The sequence below is a fragment of the Lissotriton helveticus genome, chromosome 1_1 (assembly GCF_964261635.1).
Source record: "Lissotriton helveticus chromosome 1_1, aLisHel1.1, whole genome shotgun sequence".
NCBI lineage: Eukaryota > Metazoa > Chordata > Amphibia > Caudata > Salamandridae > Lissotriton > Lissotriton helveticus.
The window spans coordinates 130837248-130857805 of NC_136057.1; the positions used below are offsets into that span (position 1 = coordinate 130837248).

The 20558-nt window shown below is 41.3% G+C and overlaps 1 protein-coding gene across 4 annotated transcripts in view; it reads left to right on the forward strand.

The window, feature by feature from the left end:
• LOC144769141 (uncharacterized) overlaps window positions 1-20558 on the forward strand; it is a 99502-nt gene that overhangs the window by 60601 nt on the left and 18343 nt on the right. For 3 of the 4 annotated variants that reach the window (XM_078653319.1, XM_078653183.1, XM_078653254.1), the window contains one exon: window positions 8933-8986. The exons of the other annotated variant lie outside the window; for it this stretch is intronic. The gene's annotated coding sequence lies outside the window, so the exon portion shown is untranslated. The remainder of the gene's footprint in view (window positions 1-8932; window positions 8987-20558) is intronic. 4 annotated transcript variants of the gene reach the window in all.

Below are 20558 nucleotides of genomic sequence, written 5' to 3' on the forward strand. Positions count from 1 at the left end.
TACAGGACTTCTTTAATTGTTGTTCACTATTCCTCTAATTGCTGTTCACTATTCCTCTAATTACTGTTCACTATTCCTCTAATTGCTGTTCACTATTCCTCTAATTGTTGTTCACTATTCCTCTAATTGTTCCCTATTCCTCTAATTGCTGTTCACTATTCCTCTAATTGCTGTTCACTATTCCTCTAATTTCTGTACACTATTCCTCTAATTGCTGTTCACTATTCCTCTAATTGATGTTCACTAGTCCTCTAATTGCTCGTCACTAGTCCTCATATTGCTGTACAGGACTTCGTTAATTGTTGTTTACTATTCCTCTAATTGCTGTTCACTATTCCTCTAATTACTGTTCATTAGTCCTCTAATTTTTGTACACTATTCCTCTAATTGCTGTACAGGACTTCTTTAATTGTTGTTCACTATTCCTCTAATTTCTGTACACTATTCCTCCAATTGCTCTTCACTAGTCGTCTTATTGCTGTACAGGACTTCTCTAATTGTTGTTCACTATTCCTCTAATTTCTGTTACACTATTCCTCTAATTGCTCTTCACTAGTCCTCTTATTGCTGTACAGGACTTCTCTAATTGTTCACTATTCCTCAAATTGCTGTTCACTGCTGCTCTGTTTGTGGTCCATCACTTCTCTCATTCGATTAGCTGCAGATCTTTGAATTGGCGCCTCTTGGCACTTTGAAAGGATATCTTGATTATGTCTCTGGCAGCTAGACTGTGAATGTTTTACATTCCTGTGAACTTCAGGCACGAGGAGGGTGCTCACAAGTGTGACGAGGTCCGTTGATGCGTGGTTCAAGAATGCGATTTAAACATGCAATCCAACAGTTTCTTTGCTCTTTGTTGAATGTTACTCCTCTGATCCCACTAGTGCTCTGTGTGACTTTCTCTCCTCAAAGCCCCCAGAATACCGTGTTTAAGCGCATCCAGTGGCATTGTTCTGACACTTGCCAGGGATTACACCATGACTGTTAGCCTGGGGTGGCGGGGTCGGCACCCTGCCAGACATGTACACATGGAATCAAAGGCTACTGTTAGTGGCTGTCTTTTTAATTGTGTTTACATGTTCTTGTCACATCCTCCGGAGTAACTTCTGTTTGCATCGCTTTAAGCCGTGGAGGAGCATTTTTTTAAGAGCAGAGGGGGGAGGTTGAGGCAGTTACCTGCTCCAGCACAAACAAACCAGCGTTTCCTGTGCTGTGAAGAGGTGTCAATAGTTGTACAAAAGGCAGCTCACAAAGCGATTAGTTCCACTCTGCAAACGCGTCGGACGTGGAGAAATGTGAATGGAAGCATCATATGCGTGCATCTGCAAGGCAAACAGACCGGATGGTAGAGCGGAGCGCTGTGAGCCCTTCTGAAGCGCGAGTGCTTTTTGGTGAACTATTTCTGCACGGCTTTCCTCAGTCGTGGGAAGGAGCTCCATTCTTACTCGTGACGGGTGTCATTAAAGGAGTGAGAAGGCTGCAGAGTGGAACTAATCGCTTTGTGAGTAGCGCGCTGCTCAGGGGGAAACAAGCACGTGGATGAGACATTCCTCCCTACTTAAGGGTTATACAAAAGCATTATAAATACAAGGGAAGATGAACCTACTGAAGGAAAATAATGCACTCACTTACTATGGACTCTAACTACCAGCATTCTGCTTGGTGTAAGCATGCCACGCCCACTGAAGGGCGGATTCATTCAATAAAATGCAGAATGAAAATAAGTGAGTCTTTCATTGCCCCTTGCACAGCTAGTCCATGATTAAGGGGCGTACCTGCCTTGAAACGCGTCGGACGTGGAGAAATGTGAATGGAAGCCTCATATGCGTGAATCTGCAAGGCAAACAGACCGGATGGTAGAGCGGAGCGCTGTGAGCCCTTCTGAAGTGCGAGTGCTTTTTGGTGAACTATATATATATATATATATGTACATATATATATATATATATATATATATATATATATATATATATATATATATTTTTTTTTTTTTCTCACTACAAAAAGCATAGGTATTTACTGACTTTCACATATGTAGTTACTCACACATTTACCACTGAGATATACATTCACTCACTAACACACCCATACACTCACTCCCCACCCACCCATACAGTCCATCACTGATGCACTCTTGACACCATGCACCCAGTGAATCATCCACTCACACATCTATGCATAGTCACACACACCCCCCACACAAACACTCAGGCACCCATACAGATACTCAGACAAACGTCATCAGTAGTGCATTGCGGGGGTGCGAGTTAGTTAGCTGAACTAACTATAACGGAGGAATTTCTATGCTTTTATACCAGTGAAATATCCAACTAACTATAACGCCCCTGAAACCTATGGTTTTTTCAGTGAATTTCTAAGGTTTTTTAAATGCTAATTTCTAACTATAACGTGCCTGAAACCTATGTTTTTTTCAGTGAATATATATATGTGATCAAGGCATGTCTGGCGGCCGAAACGAGTCATTTGGACTCTTGATGCTTGAATAAATCATCATTTAACTTTCTAACTTTGCCTTTGGAGTCTGTTTCCTAGTGTTGCGCCTTTCTGTAGATGGTGGTACCCCTGGGATCTTGCTGTGGAATATATATATATATGTATATATGTATATATATATATATATATATATATATATATATATATATATATATATACATATACATATATATATTCGTCACATGGTCTGCTACACAATCTGATACAGACTCCAGCACGCTCGGGGATGCTATCATACATGTTTATTTGAGGCTACAAATCTGGTAGGTAACGCGTTTCAACAGCCTCCTTCTGTCGTTTTCAAACCATATATTCACTAAAAAAACAAAGGTTACAGGGACATTATAGTTAGGATGTGGATGTGGCCTAACAGCTAGAGCGGTCAACCTCGAAGCTGGGGAACCGGGTTCAAGTCTCATCAAGGGCACTCAACATCCTATGATTCTGGGCAAATCACTTAATCCTTCTGTGCATAACAAAATGAATGTGTCCATCTATAATGCACCTGGCGCTCATGTAAAGTGCTCTGATGCCTTCGGGTCGAATTCACGCTATAGAAAACTCCCTCCCACAAATAGCATTAAAAATATAGAAATTCACTGAAAAAAACAAAGGTTACAGGGACATTAAAGTTAGGATATTGCCAAATGACTATAACTTGTGCTCTAAGGTAACCATAACTCTCGTCCCAGTTTTCTAATCAATCATTTTACAACAAATGTTGCACTGATATTATTAATAATGCCATAGATGATGTCATGAGTGATGTAATATGTGCGGTAATTAGCAATGCATGGCTAGTATTCACCTCAAATACTAATTATGTGCAGAATAAGGAACACTCCTTGCCATATTTTCAGTAACTGGGAGTGTTGGTTTCACAGTAATTCACAGAACATGAATCTGATGGCACAGAGTGGGGTGTCTTAGGCAATGGTCCCAGCCTAACTGGCCTCTGTGTCGAACATGCAGAATCAAAGGCAGTTAAATTGAAACATGCCTTGATTCCCACGACCCCACAGCCTAATGCAATATAGAATGCCGAATTCTCAACAAATTTAAGATTTAAAAAAATTCCTTCAGTAATTAATAATGATTTTGCACAATTTACACCTACACTGGGAGCTCCTACTGGACAGAATCAGACACAGTGACGGAGCCCGAGACGGGAGAAGGTTTGCATGCTTGGTGCAGTCCTAGAGGTGAAACCAGAGTGACCCTTTTGTGGAAGGAGAAGCCATCCAGCATCACTTTTAATCTGTGAAGGTGCTCCCCCATTCCACAGTCTCATGTACGGAAGCTCCAAACGTACTCCTCTTGGGAAAAGAAGTACAAGTTGTAGGCACTTTGATGACCAACTAATTAATAGGCTGTCAGCAAATGTTCCTGTACAAATTGTGTCCATAATGAATGGCCACAAATTTATACTTGGTGAGACAAGCTCAGTGTTTTTAGAGCATTACCTTCTTTGTAAAACGAACTGTATAATTTACTGTACACCGGATATTGTTGTCATTTAGACCCAAAATGAAGACTTTATATTACATTCACAAGACTCAAGAGTTCATTTGTAACCAGTCTTCACCTCCAGATTTAAATGGCACAGAAAATTAAGAGGCCTGGAATTTTACAGGAAAAGAAACTGAGTTGATTGACAGTGCAGAGCCAGTACAACCACGGTGAAAGTAAATGAGGTGTATCCGCACACTCCTCTTTGCAATCTTACAAGAGCAGTAGAGGAGGGAATTGTACCTGTCATTGATAAAATGATTGAGCAGGGCATTCTAAAAGGAGTGCTAGGGAGTCAATGCAATCATGGGAATTACAAAAACAAGTGGGAAATTGAGGATAATACAGCACCTGAGAAAAAGTAATATTATTTTCCCAAGTTGATGTATTGTAGAACATGCAATATCCATTGTCATCCCCTTGCTTTTAGTCACAATTAATTATTCATTTTGTAGGTGTGTTTTGTAAAATTGCATTTGCAATAATGTGAAAACTTATCAAATGTACTGTTTTTGGGATATTTGCTGAAATTTTTTTGTACCCTTTTCCAAGAGGCAGACTTCATGGCAGACCTCTTACAGATTTTTTATGGTGGTGGGCGAAACTCGCTGAGTTCTTCTCCACGGAATTCCAGTGACATTTACAAAAACTGCAAGATTCTGCAGTGTTCCACCCAACCACCCTGACTACAACACAGTACCACACAAGAAACAAAGAGTTCTTGCCTCCTACCCCGACTCCTGGGCTTTGGGCTTTACACAAAGGGCCAATGAGCAAGTGCAGTCCACTTGCCATGGTCTGTTACCTGCGATTTTCTGCATGTCAGCATGCTGCCTGACACGCCAGAAGGTGCAAGGACACCACGCTGCAGACCAGCACATAGACACAATAAAGATAAGGCTGAAATAAAATACTGCCTGGATCAGAGGGGAAAACTTTTCTTTCCCTGTATAATAAATCCTACTCCTAGCAGGTGAGATTTTCGGTGGGAATCAAAGAGCTTCTAGGAAACAACATGACAAAAATGAGGCCTTGCTAGTTTTGGCATGTGGTCCTGCGAGTTGTGACACCTGATACTAATGCCTGTGAGCTCTGCCTTTTTCGAACATCTCAACTTCTTCTTAGGCAGTGAGGCTTTGGCGTTAGGGAACACCCCATGTCCTACCTGATAACCACATGACAGAAGAAAGCACCCAAAAGCTGGATCCCTGATGTCAGTGCGAGTGGTGCAATCCTAGCGCCTCACACCCATCCTACCAAGAAGTGTTGAGAACAAGGGTATGTTAGAGGGCCTATTCTTATCTGTATGAGTACACTCTTTGGTAAATCCAACTCTGCACCCAAAGACTTTACGAAGTATGCACACTTCGCCTACCCACAATAAGCGCCTCAGCATTCTGAGTAGAAAGCGCTGGGGCCCCATGTGCTAAGGGCACATCTTATGATCTTTTAATCTTTCAATCCTGCCCCCAACCCTTTCCATTCAGGGGCTAAGGCAACGCAAGACATTGTCAACATAGGGAGTGTAGCCTGTCTCCTTGCAGGAAGGATCGCTATGAAACCCTTTAACTTTTAAAAAAAAATATCCTTTAGAAACTTCAGAAACCTCACATTTTGACTCCAACGTTTTCTGATGGCTCCAAAGGGCAAGCAAGTTTAGTCCCTCTGCAAAGAACACATGCTGGTGCCAATGTGGGGGCTCCAGGATTCAGAAATCATTCTGTAACCGTGAGGCGGAGCTCAAATAGCACTCTACATAGAATTAAACAGAAGCATGCATACCATCGACTCAACCTCACAATTTATACTACTAACACCCCTCACCTTTGCACAGACTGACCCATAGGAACTGGAAGCAAAACCTCAAAGAGTAACATGAGGGTCAGGGAGATTTACAAACAAACAATCTTTTTCAAGCTTCCTGGGCTAGAAATGTCAACAAACTGCATTTTAGGGGCACTGGCAACAACAACCCCATGTGAGTCAATGAAAATAAACCTCAACAAAAGGTCACCCCCAAATAAGAATTCTCACCCCATGTTCACCAACCACTGTAAGCCTTACCCACACAAGAAGAAAGTGTCATCCCGCAAAAGATACCGTGTTCCGGACATAATGGAGAAAGCAGGATGTGTCTCTCCCTACCTCCATCTCCATAGAAGTCTTGGCTATTTCCCAGAAATGAGAGTAATACCTTCCACTAACAATCCAGCCCGTCTCTGTTGAGTCCATCTGTTCAGGTTACAGCGCCAGGATACCCGTAGGGTGACAGTATGTGCTATACAAGAACGATAATACAATACAATGCAAGCCGAGCTCTCCAGCGATTGATGGGGGATGATTAGGACTCCCCCTCCTTGCAGCAGGGAGATGACCCAAGCAGCAGCACAGATCTTTCAGCAAAAATCACATCGAGCAGCGGCAGCCTTAGTCCCAGCTTTCTGCCTGCACAGCGCCAGCTTCACACCAAGTGAAGTAAAGAAGGGACCTGCCCATTAACCCTGGAGCTGCACAGTCCACTCAAGTGCCGGCTGCCCCATTCTCTGGCTTTGTAGGGATATTGCAAGGTGGGGAGGGTAGACTCAAGGGAGGAGGGAGGGGGTGAAACCTTCTTTGTCTGGGAACTCTGAGGCATGTGATCCTAAATGGACTTTCGGATTGGCTGGGATGGGCAGCTAGAGGTAGGGGCCTCCCACACACTTCCCATCCCCTCTCAGTTGGAGGAGTAGCCTTTTCGCTTCTGGCTGAGGAGTTTACATCACTGTGCCCATCTGTCACTGAAAACTCCCACCCTGATAACGAACTAGAGTGTTTTTGAGAGGCACATGCACCTGAGCTGTGGGCCGAGGGGGCCGTGCACTGCAATAAATGCAAAAAAAAGTCCTAGTCACAAAAATAGATATGGTGCAAGTATATTTCTCTGAAAGAGTAACCATGTTTATGACTACTGTAAGTATTTTAAATCTTTAATATGGCCTTACACCTCCAAAGGCCTCTAACCAGGGAGCGGTCCTTTAATGACCGGTATAGCCTGCTGCTTAGGACTATAGGTCCATCATTTGACTAAGGAGGGCAGAATGTATTAATTAATAAAACAAAGGGGACCGAGACCGAGGGGGTTGAGATACCCCTGCGACTCCGAACCTTTGCTTGACAGCTGTAGATGTGAATGTTCAACAGTTAGGAGCTGCATGCATTGCCACGGCGGTTAATTATTGAACATTAACAGCAGTAGCTATGAAAGGGGCTGGCGTCCACACCTTGTTCTCCCTGGGCTCGGCTAAACTTCTTTTTGTTGTTCAGGTGAGCCAGGGAGATGCAGGAGCTGAGCCGTAATCCCCACCCCCCGTTCCGAGACGCCAATGACACTGCGAGCTACGGGAAGAAGAAGGGCGAAGGCTCCTGGGGCCGACTGCACAGGCACTATCTTTTGCTTTTCTCTGCCCAATCCATATATTTTGGAGAGACATGGGAAAGAGAGAGGCTGTGTATTAAGACATTGTAATGTTGAGAGCAGCGGGCCTATATCAGGCTTTAGAGGCTGCTGCTGCCCCTTGTGTTCAATGGAGATCTCAACATTCCAATGTTCTAAGCTTTTTCCTGCGAAGGTTTGAGTCCAAATTCCAGCTCTTGAGTCGCCGTCCTTTGGGGCTTTCAAGACACCGACCCTCCACATTATCCCTTTAGATAATTTATAAATAAAAAGCGTCAACACATTGATGCCCTGTTTAAAAAAATGTTTCTAAGGCTACGTATGAGTATAAATCCAAAAAAGGAGGGCAACCGTTCTTGGATCAAACAGTGGCCGGATTCTAATTGTAGATTCTGTGGATGGCCACAGGAAACTCTTGTACATAGTTGATTAATCTTAGACCTTATTTTCTGATGAGTGGTGTGAGATCTGCACGTCAGGCATTAATCAGGTCATTATCCGGTGAATAGGTTCCACTACTATGTCAACTGGTAAAAAGGTTGAAAAAGGTTTAATATAGGGCAGATTCCCTCTAATTCTATGTCCTTGTAGCAATTAATTTTAACGGTTTTTAATTTTCATTAATTAAATATTTTTGCTACAATGGTATTAATTTGAAATGTAATAACAGCCGGTTTACCATCGCAGCCAACTGATGCACTTTTTGTACATTAGCACTTTTAAAAGGATGGGAAATTAATGCTTATTGGTTGATAATATTCCTTTGTGATATTCATGGAAATAGTATGCAAAGCACTCCGTCACTTTAAAATGTATTTATGGCATTGTGTTTGTATTATGTGAAAAGAAGATCTCTTGTTTTAAATGTAAATGTGTTTAATTTTGGTGAATTAAGATGCTGTGTTTTATTTTGGTGAAGTAACATGTTGTGATTGAAATGATTTTAATTAATCAAGCAATAAAGACTATATATACTCACATTGATGCCTTGTTGCCTGTTTCTTCTTTCTCTTTTCACTCTCTCTATCTCGGTTTATGTCTCTCCAACTTCAGTATTTGACTCCCTCCTTACACTATTCTTGTTGCTATCAGACTTCCGATGACAACCTGATGGAACATGTTGGGTGCCTAGTGCAGGTCAGGTTCCTTATCAGGTCAGGATGCACTGGACTGTGAGCACTTGCCTCCTGTTCCTTTACAATTGGTGCATTTCTCTCCTCCTCTACACCACGTGATACTATCCTCCCTATGTCTGTTCTTTCTGCCTCTCTTCTCTCTGGATCTGACTTCCACCTCTTTACTTCCTCCCATCATGACCTTTTCTGTCTTCTTTGCCACTTTAGGGGTCATCCTGGGTACTTGTGGTGAGAGTGGAAGATAGTCTATTTTTTCTCTCGTTCCTCTGTTTGTTTTGTGTTTTTTCTTTTCTTGCCCTTTTTGGTTTCTTTTAAGGTTGTGATGTTTTTCCTTTGTCAGGTGTTGCAGTGCCTGGGCCCTGTCGGAGGAGTGTGATGAGTTTCAGGCCACAAAGTAAGTCCTTATCATCCCCACAATTTGAAATGGTGAATTCCACTGAGCTAACTGGACACAGCCTCAGTCTATGGTGGCATTTGAAGCAGTGATTACAACAGGCCAATTCCCTTGTTCAATTAAATTGCCCTTTCATAGATCACTGGAAAAAAATAATAAATGAACACTTCCAGTGTGCAGTGTTTCAATTTCAGTTTATTGTTATTAGTTAATAAAAACTGTCACAATACAAGTTAGATACATATAAAAAATTATAATCCATTTTCATTAAAACATTGATAAATATTGGTGCAACACAAAATAATATCATGGATTTGTTAAAATAGAACTTTATTAAAATGCATTCAATTCATAATTGTTGGGACACTTCACCAGATTATTAGTGTAGAGTATGCATCGGTAAGAAGAGACAGAAATTCGGTAGTTCTAGATATCGTCATCCTGCTATTGTTTTATCATCATATCGATGTCTTATAATCTTGCGTCTGGACATGATCCTTGTGTTGTTGAATACTACTTACAATCCTGTTTTACTGCTTTATCATGAGATTGTAAAAACTTCAGAAGTTTACAATTTAGCTGGGGATCTGTGGAGTCCAGACTTCTCATAATGGCTGTTCTACACGTACGAATCACTCGCTCGTTAAATAAGCGCTTTAAAAGTACTCGACATGCATTGTTCAGTTTGGGACATATACAGACCAAATGCACAAAGTCCTCGCCTGGGGCATCACATAGTCTGCGCATTTTTGATCCTTTATATCTCTAAGACGGTAGATCACCTAGGCGCATGGCCAATGGTTTTTTCTTTAGATGCACCAGATCGATTAGCTGAAGGTAAGTTGCCGGTAGCAATGGGCTCGCCGTGAAAATATACTTTTGTCATCAACTAACAAATTAATTTTTGCCGCTTTATTCATGGCCTGACAAAACGTAGGATGCGACAAGTTCAAGTCCCACAAATCACCCGCATTGGTTAGTTGTAAAGATGAGAACAGATATTTATTGTAACTTGAAGTGTCATCGTTGGACACGGCTTCCCATAACGCACTGACTAGAGGGCTAGATTGATTATTTTATATTTTATGCATGGTTTTAATGAACTGGTACCTTCTTACTATGTTTGGCTGTGTTAGTCCAAATTCCAAACGAATTTGGGCTGGGGAGGCATTACAGGGCAAATGAAATACCTGTTTGTATGTTTTGATTTGTAATCTGTCTAACATTTTGGGATCCCTACCATGCATCGCCATACTTGCATAGGTTAGAGAGGGAAGCAATTTTGCTTTAATTACAGAGAGAAGTGGTTGGTAGTAGGGACCTCTAGTTTTTTTGGGAGCAAGCTGTATGCGTGTATTAAAGCATTGTTCTTCCTAAAAACATACTGCTGATGGGCATGAAAGTTACATTTTTTTATCAAAATTAAAACCCAATTACTTATAGGTACTGACTTCTTCTATGGTTACATTATCCAGCTTGATCTTTAAAGAGACACAGAGATTGTTCCCAATAAGCATGGATTTTGTTTTAGCAATGTTTATTTCTAATTTGTTAAGTTTTGTATACGCCGCTGTTTCTTTGATCAATCCTTGAAGTCCGATTTCTCGATGACTCAGCAGCACAATGTCATCAGTGTATGCTAGATGGGATATCGTCAGTGGACGTAACCTTGGAGCATGTGAGTTAACTAGATCCAGGTGGGTAGTCAAATCTGCCATAAATAGGTTAAACAGATGTGGAGCTAGCACACACCCTTCCTTAAGACCCCTTGCGTTTGGTATTTTCCTTGATAGTTTGGTCCTGTCCCCTACCTTGATTTGAATCCTTGTTTCAGTATATAATGATTCAATTGCTCTTAAAAAAAATTCTTGTATACCCAACGTCTTAATTTAGCCCATAGGAGGGGTCGATCCACCCGATCAAAAGCATCTTTCAGATCTATAAAGCAGAGTTGTAATTTTTTCTTTAGGCGTTTGCTTTTTTCCGCAATTAGTGCTACTGTTAACATATTAATTGAGGTACCATACCCTTTCCGGAAGCCTGTTTGATGGGGTGGAATCAGATTCTTAGCATTTGACCACTCTATTAGATCTTCCAATATTAGTGATGCATAATAGTTTGCTTCAGAGTCAATAAGGGCTATTAATCTGTAATTAGATGGTTTTGTTTTGTCTGCACCCTTAAAGATGGGGTTTATTATAGATCCCCTCCAACCATCTGGAATCATACCTGTATTTTCCACCTCTTGAAATAGTGGCATTATTGGATTCGCCCAATATTTTGGGTCCAATTTAAATATGGCCTGTGGGATGCCATTTGGTCCTGGGGCACTGTCACTTCTTCCTGATTTAATAACATTTTCGACTCTAGTAAGCGTTCACGATGTATCATCTAAAGTGGGTACGAGCTCATGATATGGCAATATATAATCCCGATTTCTAACCCACGTTCAGTAGTTTTCTTAATTTTGTTGTTTTTATTTACTTTCAGCTGTTCTTCGTCAATAAAAAGTTTTTTTAGATACGCAACCCAATCTTCCTCTGTAACATTCGATGTTGCTATTACTTTGTGAGTCTTGTTTAAATCATTTATTGTTTTCCAAAATGCTTTGACATTTGATTGTTTGCAATTGTAAACCAACTTTGCCCAGACCTCATCTGTTGTTTTTCTTTTTTCTTACCAAACGTTTTTCTTAAATTCCTTCTTAAGTTGTTTTAACTTGCCCCATGCATCTGGTTGGTTTCCTTGTTTTTTTACCTTCCTTATTTCTCTTCTCAGGCCCTTTTTTAGCTCTTTGATTTTCTGTAATGATGGGTGAATATAGATTTTGGTCCGTCTCAATGTTGAATTTGATTTCGGTTTCGTTACTTAAATCACAAATTTGATCCAGGCATTTAATACTGTGGAAGATAACAATATACTATCCTCCAGTATTGTTTTGGCTTTGCCTGCGAATTCCGGAAGTCGATTAGATGACCAATTCACTAGTTTGTGGGTAGTTACTGTACTTCCCTCATCGATTGTTGGAACGGACTGGAATCTGTCCAGATGTATGTTTATTGCTATTTGCTGAATTGAATGATTGCTATCCGTTGTGCACTTAAATTTAAACGTGCTTAGTTGTTGGATTAGTGGCAAGGAAAGAATAGTATAGTCAATGACAGACCCCAAAGTTGGTCCATAATGTGTTAAACTTGGTGGATTATCATCCAGTGTTCTCCCGTTGATTACTCTCAAACCTAAATGTTCTAGAGTGGTGACCAATTCCTTACCTACTTTATTAAGTTTCCTCCATGGATGGGCCGTTTGATGATTTAACCGACCAAATTTCATTTTTTACTGTTAGCTGGTCGTCTTCGTCTGGTGTAAAAATAAGATGGGTATTGAAATCTCCTGTTATGGCTATTTCCCAATTCGGGGAATTATATCTTACTTTGGATATTTCATGTATTAACTTTTTGAATATTATTGATTTATCTTGGACGTTTGGATGAGCGTATATGTTGAAGAAAATTAAAGAGATTATCCAGTGATTGCTGCCAAAATTGAGTCTTATTATTTGTATATTATTTGAAGTTGTCGACATTTGTTCTGTTTCTACCTTAATGTTGTTTGATATGTAGACCGATGGACTGCCCTTTGGTCTTCCGAAGCGGTTCGTTTTTACGGCATTCACCTGGTGTAATGTAAATCCCGGCAATTGAATTGAACCTGTCAGCCAGGTTTCTTGCAGTGCTATGATGTCACATAGAGCCCAGATTTCCATTAGAGTCCTATCGGAGGGAGAGGTGTGGCGCTGCGGCCAGGGCGACTGACGCTGGAATCTGGGGATCACGGTTCGATCCCCGGCTCCGGCGGCAGGTTAGCCCAGCACCATGTGACTCTGGGCAATAGCTCGCTTAATCTCCCCGACGGCCCCCCAGCGCCTAGAGACCCTTACGGGTGATTGTGCGCTTTACAAATGTGGACTTTACTTTTTTTTTACTTTATCGGTAAGCTTGGTTATTGCACCTGCAATATTCCAGGAAAATATATTTAGGTTATCAGATTGCAGGGCACATGTTGGTTCGGTAACTGGTCATTTCATATTTAAGTTTTTTGATATTAGCGGTGACCAATGCCTATAGTTATGCCTTCTTTCAATTGGAGTTACTGTTTCTGTACCCATGGGTCCTCGAGCATTATGCAAAATCGAATATACAGAAGAATGAGTGCTATTCTTATTATCCCAATGTGCCAATGGAGAGGGGTAACGCAGTGGTGTACATTTTAATTAGGGCTCCTGGTTTTATGGTATTTATTTTTTTGCCATTTCCGTCTGTATTTATCCATATTTATTTTTGCAACAAGCAAAAGACGATGCTACAGCTAGTATTTTTCCACATTTATTTAAATTGACCCCATATTTATGATGAAAGAACAGATCCCTGCTTAAATCTTACTTTAGGCTCCTGTTAAATGGGCTTGCTAGTTCATACGAGATGGAATGGGGTTTCCCAGTGCCTGCATACCCTAACGGTTGACCAGAAACGCTCTAGAAATGTACCACTGATTGACTGTAAGACGAACTAACAGCTAGGTTCAGAAAGGGCGGATTTCCTCCTTCCCGAGCACATGGCAATGAATATGTTGTTCCAAATTCTGTGATAACAGTGATGGCTTGGAAGTCTGACATCTAGTGATTTATAGCGCATTGTGCCTCGCTTCCGCTATTTCTAGGATATTCAAGTATTCTGTCTAGTTTCTCTTCCTCTTTTGCTCTGTGCCAATGATGTGCTCTCCACCTGCTACCCTTGGGCACTTGGTTTTATCAAAATTAGTTCTGCCAGTTACTTGATGCCTTCTTGAACAGTGGCGCTCGTACCAGTGCCAAGGTTAGCCCTGCTATGGACCCAGAGTATGGAACATCTGTATCCTATAGCACAGTGGGTTGGTGCGCCTGTTGTGTACTCAGGCCATGTGATCAATTTTTAGCAGGGCTACTCTGCCTTTTATCCTTCCAAGATGCCTGCTACTTTCATGTGGTTTACTTTGCTGAAAAATAACATACCAGCATGTTCCTTGGAGCTCTAACACTCCACAGCCTGCCAGGCTCTCAAAGGGTAACCCCCACCCCCACCTCCCGTCCTGTGTGGCAGCCCGGGCAGAAACAGCTTCGCAGGCACACACAGCTGCACCCGAACACTTCACAGGTCTTTAAAAGACCATTCACACGTTAACGAGGCTTGTTGTTTTTCACCCCTTAGAGCCCCTGCAGCTAAACTCTGCATATTTCAGAAAGTTCACAATTACAGTAGTGGAAACGGGACTGTTGGCGTAATGGGTGTCGTGGGAGATGGAATGAAGCCCCCTTACAATTACTATCTTATCAAGTCACTCCGGAATGCAGCTCTCCCCGTGATCACAGGCAAACTTCTCCGCAATCAGAAGCAGGCTCCCACAATTAAACTTGCCATCTTCCAGGAAGGCCAGTGGTGAATTCACAATACACGCTGAAGTACGGCAAACAACAGTGGGCATTCAGGGAGACAGGAGGGGCCCATACTGGGATGAGAGGCACAGGGGACAAGCAGAACCGGGGTAGGGAAGGGCACAGCAGGCAAGTGGAGGCTGGAGTGCGAGGTGCACGAGGCTGACTGCTACGATGTGCACGAGGGCTTGCAAGAGGGTCTGGGAGAGTGGCCACGCTGTGATTTTAGTGTGTCCTGGGGTCCCCTCCCTACTTACCCATGGTGCCCCCCCCCTTTCCTTTCGAGCGATCTACACAGGCACCGAGTCCAGAGAAAGAGACAGCTAATTACAGCCTAAACAGCCGAGAGTGTACATTAAAAAAAGCTGATAAGCGCTCCTGGACTGCTGCTGTCAGGGCTCCCTGGAAACAAATCACTCAGCAGGGGAGTGCTTAGGGTGATTTAGATGGAAGAATAGCGTGCTCGAGAATCTGGAAAAGGTTTCAAATTTCTTTCTGAAGCCCCTGTGAACCTCAGACAGGGATAGACACATCGCTGTTTTGTCAGTATTTTTCCGTGTCTATTTTTAAATACAGACAAAGGAAAAAAAAAATTCTGTCTGTATTTATGTGTATAAATCCGTTTAAACGGAAAACCGGGAGCCCTAATTTTAATTAATGTTATGCCCCATGATTCGAATTGCTCTTTGGCATCAAGAATTTGATTTGCTATTTTTTCTGACTTCCCTGATGTTGCAGTTATCTCTGTCAGTTGATTATGTGTGTTTGGCAGAAACTTCACCGATATTAAGTCTGTTGTTTCGATAAAACGTAATGTTCGCACCTCCCCTAGCAGCTTCAAAATGTTTCCCCTATTTAAGATACCTTGCTTGCCTCTTGACATGTATAGGGGGATTATGTGATTTGCCACCGGTCGCTGGAATCCTTTGTTTCTGTTGGTAAAATCTCTTCAGACAATACTTAATTTATATGATCCTGCATTGGAGTTTTATATTTTATTTGGCCTGTACAATTAGAAGAATTCTTTCTTAATTTTATCATCATTGGGGAGCAGTGTACTGCTTCTTGTACAATGAGGCTCATACTCTGTGTTACTTGCTAATGGGGGACATGTGATCACAATTGTTTTGTCCACCCTAGAAGTTATTATATCAATTCTATATGCTCTAAACTGGGTGAATACATCGACTATCAGCTACAACCACTCATGAAGGACCTACCATCATTTATTCGGGACACTAAGGATATTCTCCTCAAATTAAACAACATCCCATGGAACAATGACTGTCTACTAGCCACAATTGATGTGGTTAGCCTGCACACCTTAATTCGTCACGATGATGGACTGGAGGCAGTTCATAAATCATTGGCTACTAAATCAGTTCATTTCTTAGAGGCTAATGAGATGATCCTTGAGATGCTTCACTTTTGTCTCACAAACAATGTGTTCACATTTAATTCCAAACACTAACTACAGACCCAAGGCAGTGCAATGGGAGCTAAATTCGCTCCTCCATATGCCTGCATTCTCATAGGGCTTGTTGAAAAATACTGGCTATGGGACGATAAGTTCACAGAGTATACCACCCACATAACCTACTGGGGTAGATACATTGACGATATTTTATGCATCTGGCAGGGAACAGAATCCATGCTGAAAGAGTTACTACACAAAATCAACACAAACAGATGGAATATTCAAACAACCAATAACATCTCAGCTAGCCTAATAGATTTCTTAGACCTAACCATATATGTGGAAGACAACAAATTGCAAACCAGGACCTTTCGCAAACCTACATCAGCAAAATCCATTCTGGCAGATAGCTGGCACCCACATAAAACCATCGGCAATATTCCTAAAGGGGAATATCAACGCATGAGAAGAAATTGCAGCAAACTAGAGGTCTATAAAGAAAGTTAAGAACTCTTAACCAAGAGATGTCTCAATCTGGGATACCCGGAAAAACTCCTGGAGAAGACATCTAAGGATTGCGAAAAACTTTCAAGAGAAGATTTACTCAAACCTAGAGAGGTCACAGAAAACGAGATACCCAATAAGATCCGGTTCCTCACGGATTATCACAACGGACATCATCACATCAGAAAAACTTTGAAGAGACACTGGTACCTCCTAACTAGCAACTCATCACTAACGGACCAAATGGAGGAATATGCCCAAATGGGCTGCAGTAGAGCTAAGAATCTCAAACAAATTCTGTGTGAATCCGAATTCAAGGAAAAAAGGACCAAAACAAAGACTAACTTTCTTACCAAGCCCTGTGGATTCTACATCTGCCATGATTGCAATGTGTGCAAACTAGGAGCGAATGAACAAAAGGAATACCAATATGACTCACACACTACTATCTGGATCATGGATTGGATTACCTGTACGTCAACGTATGTAATGTACATCATTATTTGCCCCTGTAACAAAATCTTTATCGGGAGCACCATCGGGTCACTCAAAATAAGAATCATGGAACACTACCAGAATATCAACAAAGAAGAGGTGCGACCACCGCTAACGGAACACTTCCAAGAATTTCATCCGCACAGAAAGACCTTAAAATTCTTTGGACTGGAAATTGTCAAACCAGCTTCCAAAGGTGGAAATCGGGAGCTGACCATGAGACGCAGAGAGAGTGAATTTATCATGCGTCTAAACGTCACCACTCTTGGACTCAACAAAGATGCAGAAATGCACTATTGGCTGTACTAAGAAGGTGGCCCCATTTAAATCGGTTGCCCTCATAAGGAACATACACCATACTGACAGGGCTCCAGCCATTAAGCCTAGATCCACACTCATTATGTCCTTAACTCTCTTTAGCTTCTGTATACTCTATATCACATTTGCATGACATTTCCAATTTATTGACTCACGTGTGGTGACTCTCAATGGGGACTACCGTGGGCTCTATTATTCCCTTGGACCGAACGCTGCAACATACATGATAAGTATTCCTAATTCTCTATATATAACCTTGTTTCCCCTTTCAGATTAGCGGGGTGCTAATTTAGTGTATATATACCTCATCCATATCCCAGTTGCACGACAATTCCTATTTATGGACTTAGATATGGACTTACATGTGGTAACTTTGGGGACTACCATGGTTCCCATTACTCTCTTTTGCCGCTACTTACCTCACAGATTCCGTGGCAAATGGCATGTACTTTCCCTTTGCACCTAACGCTGCAACCCAATTGTCAAGGACTCTTATTTCTTCCAATGTAACCTTGTTTCCCTTCTCAGATTAGCAGGATTTTTAACTAGTGGAGATCTATTTCAATCTGCCTTGACTTTTCCTAGCTAGTCCCTTTGAATACTCCGACTCTCCTGATTATAATATTTATGGCCTTCAAGTTCCATTTAATCCCAGCATCCATAACCAGCATTGTTTATAATCCTATCGTTAACCAGACTCTCCTTTACTATAGTTCTTTAACTATGGCCTTTTAACTTCATTGCTGAGCATAGTAACTCTTCAGTGGCCCCTGTAACATGCCACGCGTCAGAATGACTGAATTGACTCTGACGTCAGGACACGAGTCACAGTATAATTGACGGCGGGGAACGGAACTCCTATTGCTCCAGGACCACAGAAACGGAATACCGGTCTTTTAGAGGTAAGACATGAACGCTGACAGTAGCACAGGTCAAAAGGCTTTAAGCGTTATAACGCAGACCTGCAATTATTTTTAGTCAGCGCTCCCATTTCCAGTGCGGCTCCTTGTTTCTTAATTAATAGTGTTTTCACTTCACTCAGCATCCACTGATCACGGTCTTTTGTCCTCCCCCTCAAAGCTTTCACAGCGTAGGTCGAGGATTTGAAGGGTACATTTCAGCCTCTGCTTCTGACTGCAAATCCTTCCAACCGGGCCTCTTTCCAGCACGTCCTTGACTTCTGGCTAAATGCGTTTCTAGCACACCTCTCTAACACATAGGAGAATGGGCTGCCAGCATCACTACGCCCTTCCAGCTGTAATGACCGCTGCTTTCCTCAGGGCCTCCTAGCCCAATTCTCTATAATCGTGCCTCCCTCACACGCAATATGTATTAATATATATTCCATATTTTGTCTCTACCTCAGAATCACAAACCTCACCTGAATACATACCTGACCTTTGGTAAGCGTGTTTCTCAATCTTTAAAATGGTACAGCTCCACTTATTTTTCAGTATACTTAGTGGATTGATTCTTTTTAGTAATGCCTCCATTCTGCTGTTTTTACTCTGACTCTGAATAGCTGAAATCATGCCCATACATACACCACCTTCACGTATGGAACCACTAAGCATGATTACTCTATTTGAATTTGTGACACTACTGCTTTTGCATACAACACTCTTTTTCCGTTTTATACATTCACAAGAATTATGTGAGAACACAGGTGGGCTCACCGGTTGAATATAGATGATTTGATTTGAATAGGATATGTGTTAATACCAGTTTCTACAGCTTTTGCTACATTTGTAATTGCATAATATTATACCGATCATGAATCGCCTGTTGATTGAATCATCCTCTATGCACAGTTAATTAACCTTGCATTGTTTTATTCTGATTTTTTGACTTTCCGTGTCTACAATATTTTGAAAAAGTATGTTTAAATGTTTTACATCATTGCACTTTATTTAAATATGTCACCTTCTCTCCCATTTATTTTTCTCCTTTCCTTTCTTTTCCCTCGCTCCGTCCCTTTTCATCCTTATTTGTCCTTCTCTCCTCTACTGTGGTTTTTCTATGTTTCATCTCTCCTTCTTTCCCTATCTGATTCTCCCGATTCTGCCCTGTCCTGCTTCCCCACCATCTTCTCACATTCACTCTCTACCCTTCCCTGTCTTATCTTTGGTCTTTGTCCCTCTGTCCCATGTTTTGACATCACTTTCTCCTCCATGGCTTTTGATATTCCTACATCAACACCCTATCAGCCTTGAAAAAGCCCACAGCCATTAGGCCACCAGGGCGAAACACGTGTCGGCTGTTCTTTTTTCACATGCAACAATAAATAAAAACCACGCACGCAAAACCATTGAAGAACGCTTGAAATTTCTTTTTGGACCAATTTTGACAGACTGTGAGGGCACAATCCTCCATTTTCCTCTATAAAAGTTATTATACGTTTGTGCTTGTTATTTTTATTACAGTGATTAATTTGGTGGAACCACTAGTGGGCTGTTATTGGTAAGTTTGGGCCTTTCCTTTTTGTTTAAATTATTCTTTTTTATTTTCAACAAAAAAGCAGAGTATATAGCCAATTTATACAAGCTAAATCTTAATCCCAGACGTGATCATAATAATCAAGCCTTTTACATCACATTAAAGAAAAAGAGGAAAAAAAATACAAAAGCGTAAGCGATCAGCAAGATAGTAACATACATTATTCTAACACCAGAGAGCAGGATGAATAGATATCCAATTTATATATTCATTTCAAAAATTACAATTTGCCTTTTAGTGCAGTGGTCCCCAGATTAAATTAAATTTACACATGGGCTTAACGCCCTTCGATTTGGCTAGTGCTTCCTCCATATTATGTATTTGCCTAACTAATAGCCACCAATCCATAACTGTGGGAGCTTTTGGCGATATCCAGACCCGTGCCAATCTTGCACAGACAAGCACAATTGTTAAAAGATCTTCATTACCAAATGTCAGGTCCCTTGCCCACAACAATATTTCCATGACCGTTAGTGGTGTTTCTATCCCCAATTTTTGCATCAAAATTTGTTCCACTTTCTGCCAAAATAATGAAAGTTCAGGACATATAACGAACATATGTTGTATGTCTGCCGCATATTACTCGCACCTTGGACATTTTGTCCTATCATTTGTCCTATCATTTGCCTGATTATTTAATGACCATTTTGGAATTCGACCCAAGCGTAATATAATAAGCAGATTGTACGGAACTGTTGAATTCGCAAACTGGAAGAATGTACTACCCTAACAATTTTACTGAGTGAATATGTTCTATTTTTAGCTGAGACTGGTGTCCCCGTAATTCTAGTCCAACGGGCAGCTATTCTTGGGCTATCCTCCAATCTGTGACCACATAAGCTTTCATATGCTCTGCTAATCATAGATTTATC